Source organism: Arvicanthis niloticus, chromosome 11, assembly GCF_011762505.2.
Source record: "Arvicanthis niloticus isolate mArvNil1 chromosome 11, mArvNil1.pat.X, whole genome shotgun sequence".
NCBI classification, from domain to species: Eukaryota; Metazoa; Chordata; class Mammalia; order Rodentia; family Muridae; genus Arvicanthis; species Arvicanthis niloticus.
In genome coordinates, this window is record NC_047668.1 from 64,423,508 (window position 1) to 64,432,623 (window position 9,116).

Below are 9,116 nucleotides of genomic sequence, written 5' to 3' on the forward strand. Positions count from 1 at the left end.
GGGGCCCACAAAGATATGTGTCCACCCTCTGGATCATGTCCTTAAGACAAGGCGTTGCCAATTCTTTTATAGCCCCTTTCTCATGGCTTTTATGGCCTTTTTACACCATGAAATCACTTTATTCGGATTAATTTATAGTGGAAAATGTCATACAGGTGTTTTTAAGAGTCCACTCAAACACTCGCTCAGTCCCCGACCCTGTCCATCTCAGTATCTTCTGTAGAGTCAGGATACACTCCTTCAGCCTGGAGCAGACAGCCGCTACTACCTAGACTTCAAATCTTCACTAGTGATTACATCTTTATGCCTAAGGGGTCATTAGAGAGGATTTTTTAAAAAATTTCTTTTGTTTGAACTTCTAGCTTGGATGAATCCATTTGCAAGCTTGGCATCACTTCAGCACCTCACTGAAACCCTGCCAGGGCTTAATGTCACCCTGATTCTGGGCATAATACAGAAACTCATCTTGGAAAAGCAAGGAGAGCCAAACTGATGGCTGGGCTCCCTGAGTCAGATCTCACAGGTTCGTCATCACTAGCCAAACTGAAGCCGCCAGTGATGGAGCGGCTCCATGTGTATCCAACAGACACAGAGCCTACAGCACACTAGCTGTAGTGATTGGCATCTGGGCCTTCAGGCCTGACTGCCTGCATGCAGCAGCAGGTGAGCCTGCTGCAGACAGTGCAGCTGCTGCTGGTGAGGGAGCCACAGGTGCTGGCTTGTGAGCAGCTCTCATCTGAGGCGCCCAACTGGCAAGAAGATCACTGCAAAAAGTGTTGGATCTGTTCACATGTGCCTTTCTAAGTGAGTGCCCATTCCTTGTCAAGATATGCCTGAGGTTGACTTTAAAAAGTTATTGGAAAGCTCACAGGCTTCTGATGCCCCTGACTTCTGACACACTCAGATATAAACATATACACACACATATGCACACACAGACACTCAGGCACCCATACACACACACACAACTAGGCTGAGTGTGGTGCCATACATTTTTGTTCCCAGCACTTAAGAGGCAGAGGAAGGTGGAGTGCTATGATTTCAGGCCAGCCAGGACCACAAAATGAGACTTTGTCTCAAGAACAAACGCAGACACAGAGATAGACAGACAGACAGATTCACACACACACACACACACACACACACACACACACACACACACACACACACATCCATGCACACACACATGCAAACAAACGAAAAAAACCTAAACAAAAAACCCAAATAACAGCAACAACAAAAACAATAGCATAGTAGTTTAAAAATACAAACAAGAGGGAGTAAAAGGACGAAAAGTGTCCAACATTCAATAGTGAGTAAGTGGGAATAAAAACTAAAATACAAAGTAAAAAGACTCTGAACATTGTAGTAAAAGAGAGCAGAAGCGTGGGGTCGGGTAGGGAGTGCAGAGAAAAAGTTGGGGTAACTTAACTTCTTTCGGAGTCTTCAAAATGTGGATCCCACCAGTTACATGCATGGAGTGGGATGTCGGGAAACCACTCCGGCTCCTGTCTTTCCTGCTTTGTGCTGATGGTGAGCGTTGCGTTTATGCTGGATAAGTGTCCAGTGTTTCCCAGAGCTGCCTTTATTTCAGTAGCTCCCTTCTTTGTATACCAGGGGCCTTGTCTGGCCACGTGTAGTTTTGCAGTCGGTGGGGCTACAGAAGGCCTGGACCAGGCTGTGGTGTGTATAATCCTGCTCCCAGTGGATCTTAACACTGAAAGGAACATTGGAGTTTGCTAACCCTGAGCTTAAGGTGAGCAAGTAGGTCAACTTCTAGGGCCACCGACCTGCCATCCACTGCTGCAGAGTCCAGTCCCTCCAGCAGATTGACTACATCAAGGAGATATTGAAAATAGGTCTTTCTCATTAATGGATTTCAGTGCCGAGGTTGCTTCTTTCCAAGGATCACTCTGGCGGACTGGTGGATCAAGTTGGTAGTTTCTGACTTGTGGCTATCATCTGCCCTTGGGTCCCTGAGGTAACACCTTTCTGCAGGAGACACAAAGGGCTTTGTGCTCACAGACAAGCTCTAGGAGCACCTAGAATGTTAAACACACAGGGTCGCTCCGTCAAGGAATGAATGCAGAACCATTCTCTGTCCAGCAGGCTGGGGGCAGATACGCTCATTAACCTGGTGACCTTGGTGATGTCTGTGTGGCCAGCGACTTTACATCACGATTGCCCTCCAGACCCTTATCGTAATTTATTTTTCTCAATCTTTCTCCCATCTTACAGGCTCTTTTCACATCATGTTTCTAATTGTTAGCATCTATTCTTTGCTCAGGAAATCAAGGATTAAATTCTACAGCCCCTTTTACAAAGTCACAGAGCCGTTGCTTTGAATATTGTGGTCCCCTGGATCTTAACAGACCTCTTAGTAATTGCATAAAGTGCTTGACCTGAGCTTACTGAGAAGAACACCTGCATTTTCATCCATGACTCCTGAACAGCCAATAGGTGAGCAAGAGAGGAAAAGGCAGGACTTCTGGGCCTAGTGTGTGTGTGTGTGTGTGTGTGTGTGTGTGTGTGTGTGTGTGTGTGTGTGAGAGAGAGAGAGAGAGAGAGAGAGAGAGAGAGAGAAAGAGAGAAGAGACCAGAGGACCAGAGTCACCATTGGGATATGGATGAAGAAGGAGGAGGTGCCAGGGAGAGACTGAGATGACAGGTAATAAGCCACATGGCTGGGAAGCAGCCTAAGGTCAGTATTAGCGTAGCTGAGTATCTGCCCAGCTACAGTGTTTGAATCTCTTAATAAATATAAAGGTCTCTGTGCCATTATTAGAGCAAGGGAGGACATAGAAAAGCCCCTTCTTATACAGTGCCGGGAGGAGACTGAATAGGGGAAATTGGATGAGACTACATTAGACTCTTTGGGAAGTACATATGACACCTTCCATAAAGATAGAGTCAGTAGCTTGAGAAAAACAAGCTTCCGATAATGGTCTGGGCAGTGTCTGGTGTGACCAGTGGCCACACGGATAACACAGAGTTCACTGGGCTCCAGTGCATGCCTGCTCCCAGCCTTGAAGGAACAACCCTGGGTTAGCATCCCACAGAGTTTCTCTATTAGCACAGGGTCCTCTGTGCCCACGCCACGGAAGCTCTTCCTTTGTCTACTTGGAACAGTCTGCTCTTTCTCATTTCCTTTCCTAATTTACCCATCAGCACATAAAGGCAGCTTCTCATCTCCCAAGTTCCCCGGCAAGTTTCCTTTTCCACATTCGTGTGTCAGGCATGACAGTGGGGGAGCCAGAATTGAAGGAAAACAAAATTTCAGGATGGCAGAGCAACAAAAGAAAGAGAAATTAGTTACCTGGGCAAACCTCAGGATCCAAATGTCTTTCCCGTGACCAGCATCCTAGTACTCCCCATGGGCCAAGCATTCTAGCACACGAGTCTTGGGGGACAAACCTATCCAAACCACACACACAAGCTACACTTTTTCCCCTCTCATTTTCTTCTCTACACCATTCTCCTTGTCTTTCATTTTTCTTCCTAAGCCTTATACTGAGTATAGCTTCTTCTTTCATTCTATTTAACTTTTCTTTCAACCAATGCTAACTGGTCAAAACACCAACCATAGCTATTCTATATAGTTGTTCATCTAACAGTTAACATAACTGCTAATGCCATTAAACACCACACCCCCTGCCACACGACTAAACTACAGGAGTAACTCATTTGGTGTCAGTACATGGCAGACCTGTGAGATTGGCATTATTTTATTATCATGTTACAGTGGGTTGAATTGAGGCTGATGGGGGCAGAGTCTAATCAAAGTTGCTGACCAGGCAGATGGCCACAGGAAGACTTACTCGTCTCACGTTTAGTTGTGTTAGCATGTGTTTTGGTGCTTCTCTGCCTCATGGAAGAGAATCAAGGTCACAGGGACTTTTGCTGCACCCCTGTACCAAGCAAGGACAATCAGCTCATGATGGGAACTCAACTGTTGCTTGAAGCCACAAGGACTTTCCTAAAAACAGAGGGACTTCTCAGAGCCAGATTTGTCATCTTTCTATCTTTGTTATCAACTGGTATCTTTGACTAAAGAAGCTTAATTGTGAATATTCTTTGCTCTTGCTCTGATTTAAATGGGAGACTCTCACCGTCTTCAGACATGGTTCCCACTTGAAGTCATTATGTTACATAATAGTGGAATCATTTTTCACTGTGGTTAAGAAGGTGTAATTAAGAATCTGTCTCTCAAGAAAGAAAAGAAGAACTAGCTAGATGCCCTGCCCATCTGTTCAATGGGATTAGCCCTCACATTACAAACAGTCTTTGTTTCTCCTAGGCTAGAACTTAAGACTGATTTAAACACAGTCTTGTTTGCTTGTTTCTTGATGAATAAAACATTTAAGAAGACAATGGTCCAGATCCTACTGACACTAATACATGTAGTTATAGGAGGATTTGAGTGTGTAGAAGAGGGGGTGGGGCACAGACAGATGATGTGTAAAGCAATTAATTCTTACTTTCTCCAGGGTCAGGTTAATCTGAAAATCCTACATGCTCAACTTTGATTTCCAGCTATGTGGTATATGCAATTGTAGACTAACCTATTTCGTATGACACTTTGTCAAGAGACAGGTATGTGTGTATCTGTGTTTATTTCATGCTATATGAAATACCACCTTCTAAGTTAGCTTCTTGCATCTTATCAGTGCCAGAGGTAGGTGGCCACAGACTGTCTCCTGTACCAGGACTCAGATTCTGGGACATAGATACATTGATACAAATTTAATGTTTCCTCTTGATTTCCAAAATCATCCACTCTTTCTTTCTTTTTTTGTCTTCATCTATACTATGTAGACTTATATTTTAAAAAGAGAAAAATGATAAAAAGATTGGGGTGAGTAAATCAGAGTATATAAGTAAAGCTGAGATTGAGTAGCAAGGGGCTCCTGTGTGCAGGCTGGCCTCAGGGCTGTCTTTCAAGGCAGGTATATAAGACCCCCCCTTTCTCTTGTCTTCTCTAGGTCTTGGGTTCTTTAGAATAAAAGACCTAAGACCTTGTTGTTGTTGTTTCTTTTTCTTTTTTCTCTATCTTTTATAAGGGATGAACTAGTTTTTTGCAGTAGACTAGGCTTGCATGTTAACTTGGGATTCCTGTGTCTCATCTTTTCCATTTAGAGAGTTTACTAAAAGCTGGCCCATTCTTTAGAGCAAGGGTGTCCAAAATTATGGCTTCTCTGGGTCACATTGAACAAAGAATTGTTATGGGCCACACAAATAGACAAACACTAATGAAATCTAGTAAACTTTAAAAAAATTCTGAGTATAATTTTCATGATATTTGTTGCCACAGGTAAGCCCCCTGCCTCACAATCCTCATATGATGATCCTAATTGTGTGCCATCCTGTTCAGAGTGTCTCAGAATTGTTCAGTAGGTCCCATCTGTGGTCACCAACAAAGAAAACGAACATATCTAAGTAATAAAATGTTACTGGCTTTATTATACTTATAATTATTTTATAATATAATAATAATAATATATTATTATTATAATAAAATGGCAATTCAGAATGGACAGACAGTGGATGATTTAGCACCGCGTTGATATGTGGTGTGTATCACTCTACCCACTGCAGCAACATGTGGTTGGGTGAAAGTGGTTACAGTTCTCAGTGAGTTCTCAAAGTGCTCAGCCAATGTTCCACAATTTCACTCTTAGTTGCTTCAGGCTTGAGAAGAGTTGCTCAAAACAGTAGGTATGATAAGAAGTGATGATGAATGTTGTGACGATGAAGTGAGAGATGTGTTTCTGGGAAGACCAGACCTGTCAAAGTCTAGGAAAGAAATACGATCATGTTTTTCCCTCCAGTTAGATGGCTGACTGCAAATGTAACTTTTATTTGCCTGCGTGATTTTTGTCTGAGGCTTACTGCCTCTGTCTGCTAACCTAGGCCTAGTTATGGAAGCTTCTAGCCTCTGTACAATGTTATCTAGGCTTAGAATGTTTCAGCCTCTGAGACTTGCTGCTGCATAAGCATACTGTTTCTTGTTCTTTATGATCTCAAGCTGTTCTGGCTCAGACTCCTCTTCATGCTGACTGATTCAATCTGGCTTCTCTCAGCTTCTCCTGAATTGCTCTGTTTGGCCTCATACTAACTTTGGTAATAAGTTCTAACCTTCTGGCTCCTTCTTATTCTCTGGTCATTCTGTCTTCACCTAGGTCTACCTTGTTCTCTCTTCAACCTGTCTCCATTCCAATAAAACTGTCCCTCCCCCTCCCCTCCCCCTCCCCCTCCCCTCCTCCTCCCCCTCCCCACTCTCTGTTCTCTTAAGTAGCTTCCCTTTTCCCTCTGTTCTCATGAGTGTTGGGCATATCCTATTCTGTCAAATTTTTCTGTGATGCATGTAGCTGCTTGTGTTACCCATGCTAATTATGTTCCCAAAACACTATTTACAGGAGAGGGTCTGCACGTAGCTTCTGGGAACCTGCCTCCAGTTGGTTCTGATTGGTAAATAAAGATGCCAGCAGCCAATAACTGGGGAGGACAAACAGGTGGGATTTTAGGATTTTTCTGGGTTGGGACCCGGAGGAAATATAGAGGAGACCCACCCTGCTTGAGGAGAGTGTGGAGAGAGGAGAGACAGAGGCCAACATGGGACAGTGAATCAAGGAGAGAGCCTGGGTTCTGTGCAAAGAAATCACGGCCCAGAAAGCGCCACAAATGGGTCCAGAGTGACCAAGATGGAACATAGAAGTTTGTAAGTAGTAACTCAGAATTATTGGCAGGGCCGATTCTAGCAGCCCAGAGGGTAGGCAGTCACTCAGCTACTGTGCTGCATAGGGCATATTAAAATGTAAAGGCTGTGTGTGCCTTTCATTCACTGAGGCGGTAGCAACTCCACGACCAGGCTTTATTAATAACTAATACAACAGATTCATCACTCTGTCTGCCACTCAATTAGACGTCACTTTCAAACTTAGGTGCTTCCTTCTACAGACTAACTTTGCCTTCATTGTTTGAGATTAAAGGTGTATACAAAGGGGATGTCTGTATTCCAGCCAGAGGGATTAAAGAAAGGTGTGTACTAAGGGCTGAGCTACACCACAACTAGTTTTCTTCTAGTAAACAATACAAGCTTGTGATCAAATATCCTGCAACAGCTGGCTGCAGCTTTATACAGTCTGTTTATAATTGACAGGCAACATATCTATATTGACTGAAGATAGAGTTGGGAATTTACCAAGATATTAATTTTTTTGAGAATTTTGAAATCTGTTTTAAATTCTTTAATTTTTAAATGTATTTTATGTGTTTGAATGTTTTGGCTGCATGCATGCATGTGTACCACTTGTGTACCTGGTGCTTTTGGAGGTAGAAGAGAACATTGGATCACCTGGAACTAGAGTTACAGATGGTTGTGTGGATGCTGGGAAATGAACACAGGTCCTCTGCAAGAAAAAAACAAGTACTCTAAACTGCCTTGCCATCTCTCCAGCCCCTCAAAACCTTATATCAAATAAATAAGCTGCATAATTTTTGTTGGTCATAAAAGCCCTGTTTTGTCAACGTATCAAAATGCAGAAAATTGGTTTCCTTCTTTTGAGATCGCCACAATTTCACTTTCATTTGAAACCTTATTATTACTTGAAACATTGTATTACTAAGTTGGGTTTCATCTTAAAGACAATATAATTCATTTAACTTGTGAGTGAAATTCATTGTGAATACTACATCTGTACGGGGCACTTTCATCATCCAGTTCTGGAATAAATTCAGTTTTGAGACCATAAGCAACTTGATAACATGTCTGAAGTAATAAAATCTGTTTATCGTTTGGCTTTAACTTAGTCATCTTATTTCTGAAAATTAAATGATGTTGTTTTAGTCAGTATCAATGTTTTAAAAGAATCCCTGGGGCTGGTAATGGTTTAGTCCTTCATCCCATGAAACCCATGGTTTTGTCGATGTTCATAACAAACATTTGTAATGCTTTTATGCATACATTTTCTTGATGTGATCTAATGATTCTTTATCAAATTATAAGTACAGGGTGGCTTTTGCATCATCTTCTATTAGTTTTACAAATGTGTCTCTCTCTTTTACTGACCATTAGTGGGTCAGATATATTGACTGTGGACAAAGAAAATGGGCTTAACATATCTTATAGCACTCCATATAAGTTTCTTGATTTAGTTGTGTCTTCTGAGGACACCAAATAAACCATTTTTAGATGACATTGCATTTGTCAAAAAGACCACTAAAATGGCTAGTTGAGTCATGTCTTATTGTCATTGCTTTATTGTTCTGAAGAGACACCACAACCAAGGCAACTCATAAAGACAAAGCACTTAATTGGGAGCTGGCTTACAGTTTCAGAGGTTAATTCACTGTCATCATGGGACAGACATGGAGCTGGCGTAGTCTTGAGAGCTCTACCGGCTAATGATCCATAGGCAGAGAGAAAGATTGGATCTGGTGTGGGCTTTTGAAACCTCAGATCACACCCCCAGTGACACACTTCCTTCAAGGCCACACCTCCTAATTCTTATATAATCCTTTTAGACACTTCTACTTGCTAGTGAAACTTTAATTTTTTAAAATCCTATTTTTAATGATGTTTCTTAAACACCTTAATCTTCCTTGTAACCCACCATCCACCAGAGGCAGTGAGAAAGAAAGGATACCCGGGAGGTGGGCTTGTTTAGAAAGGGTCTTTGGAGCAACTCCTGTCTGTGTTGTCTGGAAATCGGCAGTTCAGTTCACAGGTTAGCAGGTAGTGGCATCTTGATCTACTCGTAAACACCTCACAGATACACCAGCAGTCCAGTTTGGTAGAGTCCCGTTAGCAACAGCAGTGACATGACCTAGCAGAGGCTCGAGTCAACAGGAGGGACCAACAGGAACACCAGAAATTCTTGGCTGTGCCTCTCTCAGGGAAGCGAACATTGAAGATGCAAAACCCACAAGTGTTGCACAACTAGCTTACCATCAAGACAAGCCAAGACAAGCCAACCCCCCGCCCTGCTCCGGTAGCCCTGGCTGTCCTGGAGGTAGAGGCAGGAGGATTTCTGAGGCCAGACCACATTTTAATGAAAGAGATGTAGTCTGACATTCCATGTTTTGTCATGCACGTGGTTCCTCATAGGCATTCCCAT